The following is an 18,660-nucleotide window of genomic DNA, read 5'->3' as shown; positions in this document are numbered from 1 at the left end:
ATATAATTTCTACATTCGGCCAAGGCTAAAGAAGGTAGGGCAACCGCTATTTTACAACAATGTTAAATTTGGGAGCGAAATATTGTTCTGTAGTCTAAATCGAAACAAAAGCTTTTTAGACGTTAGCGACAAAGTAGTAACAAGCTTTTCAATAGCAAAATTTCGTTTTTGTGTCAAAAATGAAACTGAATTTACTATTGAATAATTTAAAACGATTATTCATTGATAGGCAACTATTCTCTTCCACAAGAGGGTGTAACAACCTCAAGTGTTCAAATGACACATCAGTTAGAAGTGGAAGTCACATCTTGCAAAAATCTGTTATGACTATCTAGGGTCTCTCCCTTGTATTTAGCAGTGAACAATAATAGTCGACCTCCGCAATACCTTACTTAATATGCTTTGCTATTTAAATTCTATAAATCGATATACTTATTGCTAGTAAAGTAACTTTCCTCATCAGATCGGAAGAATCAGAAGAATCACTTACCTACCAAATATAGTCGATGCTAATCCAAAAACTTTGCTCATTTACTGTTCCTGGGATCAGTAACTGAACCTTTCGGATAAAATTTAAATAATTTATTGCACTAATATGGGTAACATATACTAAATAAAAAAATTCGAGTCCCTTATTCCACATTTTACCATAACTGCATGTTTAATATGAAATTAACGTCAAATTATTGTGAATAAAAATAATAATACGTATAATATAAAAATATACACATATATTAAAATCAGTTTAACATAATTCGAATTGAGAAATCCCTACCTAAAGGTTGGTAGGACAAAATAAGCTTATCCTAAATCAGATTTCGACGCTGACACATATTATGTAACAATGTAATCCAACAGTGGGCAGGATAATTGAAATTGACATAAAGTTTCCGCTGCAAACGCTGGTGGCAACATCGTTCGCTTGCACGAAAATAAATGTTTCAGCATGGATCTGAATACGATGATTCACCCAGTATCTCGACAGATGCTAAATTTGTTAAACATGTTGAAAATAAGGTCACCGGATTGAATTGTTTTTGGATTACAATTGTATTTTTAATGAAAATAGTGCAAATGGCAAAATTTTTTTTACATAGGTTCTCGCGACGAAACGCGTTTACCGAGAAGATGGTCATTCACCATTGACATGAATAATCCCAGATTGCATTTCTTCAAGAACTCTGAACACGGAGAGCGTTCCAGTCCTTTTTAGTTCAACTGATATTGGCAATTACTGTTGATATAGCTGTTTAACACACTGCTATATCTTCGAATAATTACGAGTTTGATCCTTGCAAATTACAAACATTTATGGAGATACAGATTTTTGTAATAATATGGGTATATCTTCAAAGTTCCACCAAGTGCCACTATTAATATACAAATATTTGTATTCTTGGGAAAATCTGTCCTAGTCTTAAGTACGTCTAACAATTTAGACAACTATAGTATAGCTTGTACTTGCGAAATTGAGGTTTGGTACAAAATTGTACGGAATGGAACAATACATTCAGTAGAAACCCAACATTTTGAAACGTAATATACTCGTACAAACTGCAAATTTCTTTTCACAAAGTATAATATTTATTACGTTTTTAATGAATTCCTTTAGGTAGTTAGTTCATTGCGTAACATCCTAAATGGTTATGTTTTTGCAAGTTTTTTTTTATAAAACTTAGAATGGCAAACAAGCTGACGGCCCACCTGATGGAAAGTGGTAACCGTCGCCTATAAACATAAGCAGTATCATGGACATAACAGACTAAACTGTTTCGCCCTTGATACCCCCCATGCGTTGCCATTCCTGAGGACTCAGATGTTATTGTACCCTGTAAATTCACGCCATATCCCAGCCTTCAAACCGAAACACAGCCATGCAAACACAACTACTTCACGGTTGAAATACGAATGGGACAGAATTACCTTCAAGCAATCGACTTTTGTACAAAGTCTGCTAATGTTGTTAGCTATAAATGAAAAGGCTACAAATAGATAGTGCAACCTACTTTAGCATTCCTCCTGTGTATTCTAGTTTAAGTTTTTGTATACTTACTTTTGTTTTAGTCTGTCATCAGACTACTTTTACTTTTTATATACACATTTATCAGATAAAATCATTTTTATATGTAAAATTTATTTAATGTAATATGTATTCAATAAGGTACTAATATTTACATAAAACATCTCTTGTTAATGTTGCCTTCATGCTTTATGCACTTATGTCTGGCCTTGCAACTTGTCATAGCAGATATATTCTGTTTTGATGCTGTTAAATGTTTTATTGTCAAGCTGTCTTTTGCATCTGTATAAATAAATAAAAGATTCGTATGTAACGTGTGAGTGGTAACAAGTTTCATACGTCAGGGCTAAATAAATTTGAAATACATGTAGGTACATACATGCATAGCATTTTCAACAGAATATTAATACAGTGTGGGCGTGAGTTTTTTAAATAAATATACATTAATGTATATAATTAAGTCAATGTGAAACTCTTCATCTGAGCGATGTGGATAGACCCACGTACAAGTACGTCTCCATAGATTAAGTAAATTAAAAAAAAAACTCCTATAACACCGATTTGGAATTGCCAGCGTAAACAGAAATTTTATTAAGTTGGAGTCATCATCTTCATTAATATAGTGTTTATGAATAATGATAATTTTACCAGAGGGAGACTTTGTACAAAAGTCGATTGCTTGGGTACCTCTGTCCCATTCGTGTTTTAATCGTAAAGCAGTTGTGTTTGCATGGCTGTGTTTCGGTTTGAAGGGTGGGATATGGCGTGAATTTACTGGGTACAGAGGAATAACACCTGAGTCCTCAGGAATGGCAACGCATGAGGGGTATCATTGGCGAAACGGTATACTCTGTTATGTCCATGGTACTGCTCATGTCTATAGGCGACTGTTACCACTTTCCATCAGGTGGGCCGTCAGCCTGTTTGCCATTCTAAGTTGTATAAAAAAAAATAACAATAATAATTCATCACTGAAAATCAACAATATTTAAATCCCTAAAAACAAAACACAGAAAAGAATAAAAAGTATTACTATATTAATTTCTAATGTTAGTGCTTATTTTTACAGCCCTTCAATAAAAAACTTATTAGGTTGTCTTGTCTTTACAAAACTTCTATAATTATGGCTTGTTAAACTCTGTAAATTTTAATATATAGTACTTCATAACTATAATAATATACCACAGATAATATAATACTATTATTAGGTGGTGCAATATATATATATATATATATATATATATATATATATATATATATATATATATATATATATATATATATATAGTGTGATACGACAATAAAAGAAGAAATTGCAATTGCCAACTCCGAGCCCTCCTCCGCCTCCTCACTGCCTTTGTCTCTCACGCCTCTTTGGAAATAGCGTGCTGCGGTTGTGTACTTCTGCCGATAAATTAAAACTGATATTTTCTATAATACTTAGTCATTTTAATTAAACATCTGTTGCAATTTTCAATCGACTTCAAAAAAGAAAGAGGTTCTTACTTCGGTTGTATATTTTTAAGTTTGTTACCTCATAACTTATTCATTTATAAATCCAGATGGAAAATTCCATTTTATCGGAAAGGATATTTTTTTATACGACTTGGAATGGCAAACAAGCTGGCGGCCCACCTGATGGAAAGTGGTAACCGTCGCCTATTGACATGAGCAGTAGCATGGACATAACAGAGTATACTGATTCGCCCATGATAACCCCCATGCGTTGCCATTCCTGAGGACTCGGGTGTTATTCCTCCGTACTCAGTAAATTCACTGCTATATCCCACCCTTCAAACCGAAACACAGCCATGCAAACACAACTGCTTCACGGTTGAAACATATTATCAGATTGGCCCCAAAGAAATTTTATAACACTCAATTCAGTAGTTTAGTTTTTAAATCAATATATCTGGATTTGTTATGATTAAAAATCGGTGCCTTTTTGTATAAAAAATCTTAAATTTTGCTTTATTTATTAATTATTATTCGAGTATTCTGACACTTCCCTATGGTTGACTGGGAGAGAATGCTTTTAGTATTAAGTCCGCCATGTACACATATTTGTACTAATAAATAAATAAATAAATAAATAAAATATTATTATTTATTAATGTTATATAAGTAAAGTGAGTTTGTTTATTTGTCTGTTAACTCTTTGAGTTTTAATCGTTCGACTAATCGTCATAAATTCGATATAAACGTACTATATAATATGGAGAAAGGCAAAGAACATACACGAACCAAGTCGCGGGTAGAAGCTAAGTTTTCAAATAAAATCAATATTTTCGCTAACATCCAAATATTTTTACATTTCTATATTCAAACATCAATATTGAACGTGGTCGCTGAGTCGAGTATTAACTAGGTATGGGTAATACGAATACCTAAACAATATCTATATACTGGGTTTCTCTGGACATTGATGGCGGGAAAAACTTCATTAACTATTTCAATATCACCTATATCGGGCGAATATGCTTATATTTTCGAATATGTTAAAAGTCTGTTATCCAATATTATTTTTTAGATAACAACAGACTTTTAACATATTCGTTATTGTACCAATATATATATATATATATATATATATATATATATATATATATATATATATATATATATATATATATATATATATATATATATATATATATATATATATACTACCATCCCCAGTATTGACATAACGAGCCCGCTGTAGAGTACTGGTGCGTCCAAGTTGTTTGCGGTGTCGTTGTTTAGGTACAAACATACAGAACCCAATGTCTACACTTTCAAGTGACATTACCGCATCACCGCAACGTTGTGCAGGTAGGTACTAGAGTTACCACGCTCGGTTCTAATTGGAACTGTTTCAGACAGCGCCGCACACTGTTTGCATCTCGGCTTTGGACAGTTACGTTTGTGAATACAAGAGCTGTTTGTTAACTGTACAAATTGTAATATTACACTAACAAATGTCATACATTAATAAAGGTATTATTTCAATGAATTCTTACTATTTTTTTACGCAAGAGAATAGCATACATAGCCCATCTGATGGAAAGTAACCGTCGCCTATAGACGTGAACAGTACTATGAACATAACTGAGTAATACTGTATCGTTCGTGACACACCTTGCGTTTTTCACAACTTTTTACTTCCACGAACAACCACCCTTTGGAGCAGCAGTATTTCCGAACCGATACTACATCATAACCTTCAAGAAAAGAGCATTTTTTTTAAAGGTCGGCAGCAAACCGATAATGCCTCTGATGTTATGGATGTGCTCATGGGCGACGGTAGTCACTTATCATCAGGTAAGTCGCATGCTCATTTGCCCCCTGTGTTAAACGCCTCATGCGTTGTTATTCCTGATATATAAGGTGTAATCTATAATGTCACTGTCAACATTATTGATTTACGGCATAAATATGGATGGATAAAGGTACTCAAGCAGACGACTTTTGTTCAAAATCTCTAGTAAAATGTTTGTTTTTTTACATTTTGGCGCCTTATCTGCTCGGAACTCTTCAAGAAATGGATCCTCTAAACATTTTTTCACATAAATTTCAATTGAAATCTTCTGATCAAAACTTTTGTCGAAGATCACATAGACTCTTTTCGATTTACAATTAAAAATCCGGACGCAAAAGAGCATGCAGTTTTAAAGATCTATTAATGAAAACTAAATTTTGTGAACAACTAATAACCTTACAGCAGGTAGATAAATAAGAGAAACAAATTTATCATGAAACTCACAATAAATTACCCGTTCCCCCCGGGGCCATAAATTAATTTGCGCAAACGACAGCAGGTGTTCCAACGTTTATAGCGTTTGTATTAAAAAACAATAAATTCAACCAATTAACAAGTCAATACTAAAATGTAATGTTTTCGTTTAGAAGGCTTAGCTGGTCGCTACGGTATTTTGTTAAGGATTAATTGTAATAATAAATATATCGGGTTATTACAGGGACTGAGTAGGCGCTCCTTCAACAAGGTTATATTGTATTAAACAGTACCGGTCTGGAGATAAAAAGGGAGAGTAAATAGTTCGAGGGAGCATCTCAGTCTAAAAGGGATGCATCAGAAGTCACGCATTAGCAAAAGGCTGCATCAACTTCTACATTTGACTTTTTTTCGTAATCGATGCCATCAAAAATTTTTGACGGCAACGACAGTCGGCTTTGGTCAGTCCTGATGATAAATAATAAGACATGGACCCCAACTAAGACAGGTCCAGACAAATTTTCTAAAAATTGATTATATTTCTAAAAATTATTTTGTTACACAATAAATAATAAATAAGGTATATTTACTGTATCAATTGAAACAGTAAAATCAAGAATGATTTTTTAAAACTTTATTTAATTTTACCACTTATATTTCTGTTTGTGTTTATGAGTATATTTATGCCAAAGTTGTCATTATTAGATCTCACGCCTACCAATAGCTAAAATACATTCTTGGAATTAAATGTACGTGCTTTAAAAAAGATAAAATCGTTTTAAAGAACCCTTAAGAAACCGTAACCGTAATGCGAGACCACACGCTTTAAAGTGGAACTAAAATCTTTTATCTTCGCCAGTACCCAGGACTTGAACAAGAATTTAGAAGAGTTTACATTGACTACATTATCTTATATATATCCGCTCGAGCTTTCAAATAAACGTTTTCCTATTGTAAATTTATGTCATGATAAAAATGTCAATTTACTTTAATAATAGATTTAACGACGACAATAACGTAAGTACTAAACGGATCTTAATCTACTGAAGTAGTTAGCGAGTCAGTAGTAAAACACATAGCGTTAACTTGTCACTTAACTGCTAAATTGCATACTTGTATCCAAATAAAAGTTACGTCATTTAAGTGCTTCATGAAGCCGAAAAGATATAAACTAAAACCTAATTAATTTCATTATTTTGATACGTTGACTGCTGGACGTAGTCTCCCCCTGTATAAAGATACTTTTTGATTTAACATATTGGTCATTTGCTTGACCACCTCTGTACCATTCGTGTTTCTTTCGTGAAACAGTTGTGTTTGCATGGCTGTGTTTCGGTTTGAAGGGTGGGATATGGCAGTGAAACTACAGGGTACAGAGGAATAACACCTTAGTCCTCAGGAATGACAACGTATGGGAGGTATCATGGGCGAAACAGTATACTCTGTTATGTCCATGGTACTGCTCATATCTATAGCTAACAGTTACCATTTTCCAACAGATGGACGGTCAGTAGCTTGGTATAGAATTTCATTTAGAGATTTTCTTCTCTTACATTAATATTATTTTGTTTTTTAGTTGTTTCTTCCAAATCTTGGTCAACAGATTGAATGGGTTCATCAAATTAAATAAGTATATAAATAGACTATCTCTTAGTTCAGTATACGGGGTAACATTTATTCCAAATTACACAAGACAAGCCGAGGTACTTAGTACAAAATAATTAGATGAAACCAAATATTTTTCTGAAATTAGTTGATATATGATAAAATACTATTGATAACCCTTAACACAAAAAAAACATATTACGTACCGAAACACTTCTATGCGATTGGCAATTACTAGATCCCAAGTCACCCCAATATATCAATTTCCTTAAAACCTCCATTTCGCACGATATCACTGGTGAACGGCGACACCTTTCATTCCGGTCGGATGGACGGCCACACAAACGTACAAAATATGAGATGAAAGCAAGTAAATAATTGTTTACTCGACCGATAAATCTTGTTTTCTTCTCTCATAGTTACGGATGGTGTAACAACAATCCAAGACAATTTAGATCTACTCAGGTTTACAACATCAAATGAGGGCTGGTAGGAAAATTCCAGAGAAAATCTCCCACAATAAACATCCCAGGGAGCCATTGTATGGATTATTACGGGAAATGTCGCTTTTTATTGTAAACGAATCTCAACTGTGTGTTACACTCCGTTCTTTAATACTTTATTTATCGTATTTTCCCTTATGTTATTCTGAAATTTACAATGTATAGAATTTATGTTACATGAATGATTATAGAAATTCTTTGGAAAAATCAATGAAGACTCGATATCTTTTAACTATCTCACTTTATCATTGATAGCTAAGAAAATCACTATAGTTCTGATTCAAATGCAACAACATAACGTTTTACATGATATAACTATAACTTGCTGTTTTTAATAAAGTATTATTTTATTTATTTAACTCTTTATTGCACCAGAAACAAAATAAACAATGGCACATAAACAATTCAAATGAAATAAAGAAGCATAAAGTACAGATTAAAATATATACGTAAAGGTACAAAAGGCGGTGTTATCGCTAGGGCAAGCTTTTACAGGCTACCTTTGTTAAAGGAGAATAGACAGAAGTGGGTAGAGTAGAGTTGTGGTAGTATTTTCATTTTCTTAAATCTCTAATTCATGAACAAATATAAAATGTATTTAAACGTTGTAAACTGAGAAAATACTGTAAAATTCAAAGCGGGTATCGGAAACTAGGTTCTAAAAATATCTCATTTTCCAAGTACTAGCAGTATTGCAACTTAATCACTGCGTTATTCATCGCTTAATAATAAAGTGAATTCGTTATTTGAATCTCTCCCTTTATTATTGCCATAAAGGATAAAACGGTATAATATCGTATGCGTTTCACCCAAATGTTTGTGATCGTCGGTTTAATGTGCTGCCTTGAACCGTTGACTCGCTCGTAAATGTTTTATAGTAATGATCTAATCACCTTCACCTATATAATGCCATATGTTCAGTGTACTATTTGGAAAATGTGTAATTATGTCAGGTAGGTTGCCAAATTTACTGGGATATCTATTAACTGTCAAAATAGGCTAGATGGTACATTTTAGCAGATCTCTTGGAGAGGTCCAACCATTTTCTTCCTCTTTTTTTTTCCAATTATTTGAGGTCAGTATAATGTATAAATCTCTTTGATTAATCTTTAATTTCAATACATTCAGCATTCACATACTTTCATAACATCTTTCACACAATCTATCCATCCCTTTATAATTAGTTCATCTTTTAAAAAGAACTGTATTACTGCAACAATTTTTGCAAGAAAGCAACATTGCTTGCTATTATATTACTATATGATAAATAGTCATTGTATGCACTGACAAATGATACGTCTCTGGAACGACATGGATAAAGTGGTTATCGTCGTCACCATATAAAGAATAATTTTTTGGAAGAACCAATATAGAGTATACATCTGTCTTTCTTTGCGTATATGCCTAATGCGAACTGCCAGTTTGTTTGGTACTCCCAATAACAAATCTATAGGTTAGTTAAAATTGTTTCCCAGCTCATTTATTGGTATCAGTATAATAAATACTATCAACACATTTAACATCGAATCAATATTACACGTTAGGATCATTACAAATTTAGACTTTTCGGCTTAATCCATTGGGCATTTCAACCGAGACCTTTGCTCGTTTCATTTTTCTAACGATCTCATTCATTTCCCTATTATTTCAGTATACATCCTGCTATTTTCCATGTTCACAAATTAAATAAAGGCAAGTAAATATTATATTGTAGAACATTAATTAAGAATTGTAAATTATTTACTCCGAGCGTTTCTAAGATTTCCAAGTTTGACTTACTAAATTAATACTAATTGAAATGTTTCCCAGAGAGACGATACCAACCTAAGCAAACCTTAATCAAGAGTAAAAGTTAAAAGTAGGGAAGCATTTGAAAGTAAATCTCATCTAGCTGAGTGCCGTGGAGGAGGTCTACCTACAATGTTTTCTTGGAGACAGGCCCGACTACGTACGAGTATGGGAAGGCGCGAAACACACCGAAAAGAAAATGTTGAATGACATTCAAACCCGAGTCGCTTTAACTTGACGATTTACACCTTTGAGGCTGAATTGTTTGCGTTTATTACGTACGCTTTTTCATATTTTCAGATGCGAGGTAAATATACGAGTAGCGTGTAGCTATTTCATGAAAAAATAAGACGTAAATAAATTGATAATTTATTTAATGTATGCTTTAAAGAAATAAAACTCTGCTTTGTCTGCGTGTTTGGATAACAAATTTACAACTGACTTCAAAACGAGGGAAGTTCTCAAATCGGTTGTATTTTTTTTTATGTTGGTTACCTCATATCTCCGTTAGTTATTAACCGATTTGAATTTTTTTTTTTTTTTTTATCTAATAGGATATGTTTACAGATTAGCTTCATACAAATTGTATCAAAATCGGTTCTGTAATTTAGTTTTTAAATTAAAATAACTGTTTTTGATATAGGTACTGAAGTTTGTTCTACATGCAACAGAAAAATTGGATATTCGTCCAGTGTTGAACATAAGGCTTTTCCATAAGAGAAGTTCTTAGAGCTACTGGCAGCTGCCACACTTGGCAGGCTGGTTGGATAGCGCAATTAGGCTCTTAGAGATGTTCTAGGAGTGACGCTGCCCCCCCACCCCATCTCTCTACCATTAAGTTCTCTTAGTCGACTCTTACGACATTCACAAGAAAGGAAGGGGATGGCCTATTCTATACCGGGACCGCACGGCCACTTAAACTAATTTCGTTAATTAACCATATTGTATTAAAAAAAAATAAAGTGTACCTATTCAACCTTGAACGTACACATAAAAAATCAACGAGAAGTCATAGATAAGGTTATCTAGGAGTAATGTAGGAGTTATTAGGCATTTTATGTTCTGATCATTTGATGACGAATAATCTGTATATGAAAAATGTCATCTATCACATTGTATATTGGTCTAAAATTACAATTAAATACTAAAAAGTTTAAAATAGCTCTAAAAAAATATTTAATTACAAAAAGTTATTATACACTGCAGGAATTTTTCAGTGAGAAAATTTAATTGTATTTGTACCTATTTGTTTCAATGTAACAATGTTTTATTTATTTTATGTTAATCGACTATACATATATATATAATATTTATATAAAAATGTAGTTATGTACTTTATGAAATATTTATTAATGTGACTGCTGCGCCCTTCCAGGATTAATGTTGATTCTTTACCTTCAATAACATAAGACTTATATTGTTATAACATGAAATAGCAGGGGGGGAAGGGATTGTTAGCAATGGAGTTTGACAGCCCCATTGCTAGCAATATGCCCTATCAGGTCAACCTCCGCGTGGTTCCCCCTGGAAACCACCGTGAACAATTCTCGTTGAATTCGTCACGATGGGCTAACTGACCTGTTTCATCCTCACCTATCATCCTTCACTGGTGCCCCGCCGGCGTATACCGATAGCGCGGGTGAGGTTACCATTCCATTAATAGCAATAAATGATTGAATTGTATTGAATTATTTTACAGAGCAAAATACACGGGGTGCGTTTAATTCACACGGACACAATCACACACAAGTACAGCTAGTTATAAAGATTCTGAACGTCAAACAACAAGAAGAATAAAAACGTCATAAAACCAGAAATACTGCAGGCGGTGTTGTATTGAGCACAGGGGAACCAAGGGCACGCCGGTCACTGGGTCAAGTGGTGTTGTTCTATTTACAACAACACTCCAGTACAGACAGGTTTAAACAAGGGCTGGAATTACAATGAGATCTTGTGTCGCTTGATGTTAGAAGCTTTTTTTTTATACTACTTAGAATGGCAAACAAGCTCCACTTGATGGAAAGTGGTGGTTCTTTTTTTTTATTAGGATACCTAATTAATTTCATTTTATTTTTACTTATTCCAAATTCGTTGGTGCGAGAAATGGTGGCAGGCGTCCGACGTGACGGCCCAGTAATGGCATGCGCGAGAGCTGCGCGCGGTACTGGACAGTACTTGATCATTGCAACATTACTTTATTTTTTTAAAATAAAAGATTTTTTCTAAAATTAATAGATTTTTTTCTAAAATAAACGTAGCCTCAGTTACTCCTTATTACATCAGCTGCCTGCCAATAAAAGTCCCGTCAAAATCGATCCACCCATTTCAGAGATTAGCCGGAACAAACAGAAAGAGAGAGACAAAAATTGTAAAAAATATTATTTTGGTGGATGTACCGTACATGTAGTAAAAAATGGTTATTTCAATATTACAAACAGACACTCCAATTTTATTTATATGTATAGATGTATACATTTATAATCCATCTTTATACATAATTGATTAAATTATTAATATTATCGATTGATGTGAATCGGCGACTAATAGTTCATTATCCCAGCGCGTGGGACCGAGGTCATGAGGACACTCTGATATGCCAGGTAGTTATCGGGATTAACTTTAATATATGGATTGATAATTAAGCCGACAGCCCACTCGATAGAGAATGGTAATCATTACCTAGAAATTAAATTTTACAAATGTTTCCCATAAATCCCATCATTAGACCTTAACAAATTGGGTACTGCTCATTCGTTAGGTTTTTTTTAATGGATGAAAATGGAATGGTCACCCCGCCTGCACTATCGGGATACGCTGGCGGGGCACCAGTGAGGGATGATAGGTGAAGACGAAGCAGGTCAGTTGGCCCATCGTGACGAATTCATCAAAAAATAACCACGATGATTTCTAGGGGGAACCGCGGGGAGATTTTTTTTTTTATACAACTTAGAATGGCAAACAAGCTGACGGCCCACCTGATGGAAAGCGGTAACCGTCGCATATAGATATGAGCAGTACCATGGACATAACAGAGTATAGTGTTTCGCCCATGATACCCCCATGCGTTGCCATGCCAGGACTAAGGTGTTATTCCTCTGTACCCAGTAAATTTACGCCGTATCCCACCCTTCAAACCGAAACACAGCCATGCAAACACAACTGCTTCACGGTAGAAACACGAATGGGACAGAGGTACCCAAGCAATCGACTTTTGTACAAAGTCTCCCTCTGGTAATGGAAGTCGGCCTGTTAGGGTATATTGCTAGTAATGGATCTGTTGGATCTCACTACAAACAATCCCTCTCCCCCATTCATTAGTTTAAATTCGAATTTGTCTGATGAACTCTAAGTAACAATTAAATGAGATATTCATTAAAAATAACGTAAGTCCAAAACATAATGTTTTATTTACCATGGATACAATGGCGTATTCTTTGACACTATGAGGTAAATATATAAGTACCACATACGAGTATATAAGTAGTAATCCAGTCATCGTTCACAGGCGTGATGTCATCTCAACAGACTCATCTCATTGGCAACAGTTTGCCGTAACACTGTAAACAATTTAATGATTGCCATGACTTTGGCTTAATGAAAATTTATAAGACTTTGAATACGTTTATTTGCTTAAAAGAGGTACATTTTGTAGATATTACATTAGAAGAAAATTATAGTCCAATCCTATTCTACCACAATAGTAGGCGTGCAAATATTTAAATTTTTTTTATGCCACAAACTGGCCAACAAGCGTCCAGCCCGTCTGTTAGTAAATCGGTCACTGTAGTCTGTGGACACCTACAACACTAGGAGCGTCACGTACGTATTGCAAACCCTGAAGAAACCTTAACCGTCCGCATTGCCACGTGCACGTGCAAAGTGCCACGAGCGTCATAGCGCTCGTGAAATCAGTCGCTGTTTAGCTTGCTGTAAAAAAAAAATATTAAAATTGGATAATTTTTGGAGGAGATACAGTTTTTTTAGAGACAAGGGTAAATGACATCAACACGACAAAGATTTCTTTGGCATTTTTAAGTAGATATGAGTAAAAATCAACGGCACTAAAAGGGTTAATATACGCTTTTTGAAGAACCATAATGTAGTCTATAAGGAAAAATTCGAAATTAAAAAGTTTATTTATTACACAAGAAAGGAAAATAAAAACAATTCACTAATCGAAGTTTAATACATACATATTGCAATATTTGATTACTTTTTGTATCCATACTACTTATATAGCCATTGTTAATTCAATAATAAATCTAATAATAACAATATACAATTACAATATAAATTAATTATAAAAACTGCACAATAACTAACACAGTATTTATTTATTTTTTCAAATTTTATATCAATTTATTGCTAATAACGTTTACGTAAAGATATATCCATTCATTTGCCTGCACGTAAGCTTCTCCTCCCACTCCCCCAGATGAGTTAACCAAGTGCGTAGATATACGATTTACCAATCCAAGCGTACCGGTATCCAATGTTCATTTGAATCAAAACCGTATCCGATTACCAGTGAGATTTCATAAACGTCGAATGAGTATTAAGCAGAATAGAAAAATGTAACGAATTAAATACATACATTGCATTTGAATAATGAGTAAATAAACAAAAAATATACTTTTCGACCGACTTCAAAAAAGGAGGTACCCTTAATTCATTTGTACTTTTTTTATGTATGTAGTTACCAAGAAGACTGTACAAAAGTCGTTTGCTTGGACACCTCAGTCCCATTCGTGTTTCTACCGTGAAACAGTTGTATTTGCATGGCTGTGTTTCGTTTTGAAGGGTGGGATATGGCGTGAATTTACACGGTACAGAGGAATAACACCTTAATCTTCAGGAATGGCAACGCATGGGGGGTATCATGGGCGAAATAATATACTCTGTTATGTTCATGGTACTGCTCATGTGTATAGGCGACGGTTACCACTTTCCATTAGGTGGGCCGTCAGCTTGTTTACCATTTTAAGTTGCATAACAAAAAAACCTCACACACCTCCGTAATTTTTTAATAGATTTAAAAAATATTTTATATCTCTAAAAGTATAGGATACAGTTTTTGTTTCTATAGATTTTTTTTTAAAATCGCTTTAGTAGTTTTCTTTTTAAATCAAAACCATTAGTTTTGTAATAATTGAAATCGGTTTTTAATGGAAAAAAAATATTATCATCTTATTTCACAGGAAATAACATTTTTGTTCCTTCGCACTTATTATATTGCACATATTTATATATGTATATTTATATATTTATTTATATTTGTATGTATGTATTTTTATTACATATTTGTATATTTATGTAATATTTTTCTAATGTATTCATGTATTTATATTTATATTTATAATCATAATGTGCAGTAGTTCTCTATTGTATGTGTTACAATTTTTTTCATCGCATAATTATATTTCTGTTTTGCCAAAGGTTGACTACGAGAGAATGCTATATAGTATTAAGTCCGCCTTTTGTACCAGACATTTTTTTTGTAATGTGGTCAATAAAGAATAAATAAAATAAAATAAAATAGATGCCTCCCTCTGACACAGTGAGTTTGTATTTTACAAAAACACACGTGCTCTCGAGGCTAACGTGAGAAACAGCGCCCCTGTCGCACCACATAAAATAGCTTTTAAACACGTTAAGAATTCCAACACCAGAAGATGCCAGCCAGCAACGTTATTTTATTTAAAAATGGTTGGGAGATCTTTATTAAATTGAATTAATTAATAAATTGCTAGCGATAATTTATAGCAACGTGTATTATTATCATTTCAGCCATTATCCGTCCACTGCTGGACATAGGCCTCCCCAAAGACATCCATGAGGAACGGTCCTGAGCCATCTGCATTATCCCTGCAGTGCATTTGAGGTCGTGAGTGGGGGGTCGTCCTACACTGTGTTTGTCCGTACGGGGCCGCCACCCAGAACCTTTCTTTGCTACAATATAATGATAATTTATTAGCAACATTTATTTTAATGCATTTATTAGCAACATACATACTGTACAATAACGTAAAAAAATTATAAAATCCCACAATTTACTTGCTTTATTTTCGACATTTAAAATTCTTTACTTAACTTGCCACGTGGAGGTCGACCTAACCGGGTATAATGCTAGCATTGGGACTGTACAAAACATTTGATTAGCTCTGTTATATTCTTATAAATAACTGATGTATAATGCTAGCATTGGGACTGTAAAAAACATTTGATTAGCTCTGTTATATTCTTATAAATAACTGATGTGTACAATAAAGAATTAAATAAATAAATATTATTAACAATATCATTTCGTACTTTCATTTACTTTGACAAGATATTTGAAAATTCAGTATGGCTAGGCAACACATAAATTAACAATTAACTAACAGTTTTTGAAACAGTTTTTAATATTCGACACTCCATCTACATGTAGGTATATAAAAAATTTTGCATTAAAAAATATATATATATATATATATATATATATATATATATATATATATATATATATATATATATATATATATATATATATATATATATATCTCTTTATATATATATATATATATAACATATATATATATATATATATATTTTTTTTATATATATATATATATTAATTAAAAATAACGAAGATGATTATATAACAAGCTCAAGAAACCGGACTCTCGTCTGTTTTATTTCAATGAAATTCATTAATTAAGGACCTGGATGTTAGCAACGAGCTTTTATACCACTAGCTGTATACCACAACTCCGCACGTGGTCATATCGTGGTACTAAATAACTTATAACTTCATCAAAAGAATAAGCTATAAAACGTAACCTCTTCCCATCAGGTGGGCCGTCAGCTTGTTTACCATTCAAAGTTGCATAAAAAAATTCCATACGACCAAACTGAAAGTTTATCATTTCAGATAAAAAAAAAAAAACTTGCAAATTGAATGAAATGAGTGAATGAGTATACTTTATTTGCATTATACAATATAGGAGATAAGCAAGAAAAATTTACAATCACGATACAATTGTATAAGTACAGTGAGGCGGTCTTATTGCTGAGAGCAATCTTTTCAAGACAACCTTAAGGTAATGGACTAATTGTTGTACAAGTAGGTACGATAGTTCTGTATAATTAAAAAAGTAATTTATTGGGTCCCCTATCAAAGTATATATATATATATATATATATATATATATATATATATATATATATATATATATATATATATATATATATATATATTAGCTATAGTGTGTCAACCTATCGATTTACGTATACAAACGAACAGTATTTATTTTATCTTTATTTATTATTATTTTACTATATATATATATATATATATATATATATATATATATATATATATATATATACTATAGCTTCGTTTTTCGTAAAGTATATATATATATATATATATATATATATATATATATATATATATATAATATCATTATATCAAATTGATTTATAACTGACGGATTTATGAGGTAACTAACATAAAAAAAAACTTCATAACATAAAGGAACTTAACGATCGAGGTATGGACAACAGCAACCTTCTTAAAACGTCACCAAAAGCCTAATAACGGTAACTATCTGTATACCAAGCGTGGCAACTACTGGCAAAACCCTCCAATAGTGGTAGACCTATGTTTAGCAGTGGACAGTCAACAGGACATGATGATGGTGACATAAAAAGACACAGCCGAATTGACGACCTCCTCCTTTTCAAAGTCGGTCAAAAAGGCACGCCAATGAATTAACGAATACGATAAAAACTAATACATAACTTAGCATAAACAATAGTAATATTTCAAAAAAAAAAAACATTATCTCAAAACGGTAAACAATACAATGATAAAATTACTGATCAATTGCTGTAAAGTTTCTAGTGATATAAATTTCCCTTATCTACCACAGTTAGGGTTGTCACCGCTCCAAATTCCCATACATTTGTCCTTGTCTGGAAGACGTAGAACGAGTGGCAAGAATTAAGATTTTAATATTTAAGACAACTTATTTTGTCAAACCAATACATATATAAACATATATTAATGTGGTAAACAGATATCTGTACCCAATTACTGATATACAAAAATAAAATAATTACAGGATTTTTTTTATTGGGTGATAATGGAACGGTAACCCCACCCGCGCTATCGGTATGCACCGGCGGGGCACCAGTGAAGGATGATAGGTGAGGATGAAGCAGGTCAGTTGGCCCATCGTGACGAATTCAACAAGAATTGTTCACGATGGTTTCCAGGGTGAACCACGTGGAGGTCGACCTAATAGGGTATATAGCTAACAATGGGGCTGTCAATCTTCATTACTAACAATCCCTTTCCCCCTAATTACAGGATTAAAATTGAATTATTAGCATCTCTTCTACCAGTAAAACAATTTTACAAAGAATAAAAACATTTTCAACAAAGAAATGTGGGTTAAAAAATACGGTTCACTCACCTAAGTAGTTATTAACCGACTCCAAAAAAGAGGTTCTCAATTCGGTTGCAATTATTTATATTTGTTACCTCATAACTCAATTTATGTTATAAATCAATTTGAAAAATATCTAAAAGAATATACTTACCGATCGATCCTATAGAAATTTTATCAAAATCGCTTTAGCAAATTAGTTTTCAAATCAAAATAATAGGTTTTAATAACTAAAGTTGATTTTTTTGTGGGAAATTATTGAATTACATCAAACATCTGCCTTAATATATTTTGAAGCATTAGTAAATTTTTAGTTTTACGTATCTACAGCTAACGACTTTGGTTTCACCATGTATGTACACTCAAGACTATCCTGAATAAGGTAGTTTGTTATTATTATTTACTATTTGGTAGTTAGAAAAGGCATTTACTGTTTATGCCATAGTGGCCAATGTATTAAAATCCAACATGGTAGAGAGCGAGCATCCTGCTGTAACTTTATTTTTTTATTTTTTTTTATACATGCAAACACAACTGCATCACGGTTGAAACACGAATGGGACAGAGGTACCCAAGCAATCTACTTTTGTACAAAGT

General features: G+C 32.9%; 1 protein-coding gene and 1 long non-coding RNA gene across 2 annotated transcripts in view; both read right to left on the bottom strand.

The window, feature by feature from the left end:
* LOC113519465 (calsyntenin-1) overlaps positions 1 to 18,660 on the bottom strand; it is a 272,008-nt gene that overhangs the window by 190,200 nt on the left and 63,148 nt on the right.
* LOC128201141 (uncharacterized) overlaps positions 1 to 18,660 on the bottom strand; it is a 29,233-nt gene that overhangs the window by 4,647 nt on the left and 5,926 nt on the right. Inside the window, exon 2 of the long non-coding RNA XR_008253091.1 lies at positions 13,044 to 13,188. This is a non-coding gene — a long non-coding RNA (uncharacterized LOC128201141). The remainder of the gene's footprint in view (positions 1 to 13,043; positions 13,189 to 18,660) is intronic.

This window comes from Galleria mellonella, unplaced genomic scaffold, assembly GCF_026898425.1.
Source record: "Galleria mellonella isolate WM207_F2 unplaced genomic scaffold, CSIRO_AGI_GalMel_v1 utg352, whole genome shotgun sequence".
Taxonomy (NCBI): domain Eukaryota; kingdom Metazoa; phylum Arthropoda; class Insecta; order Lepidoptera; family Pyralidae; genus Galleria; species Galleria mellonella.
Note: the sequence above shows the minus strand (reverse complement) of the source record. Positions and strands in the feature narration are given on the sequence as shown.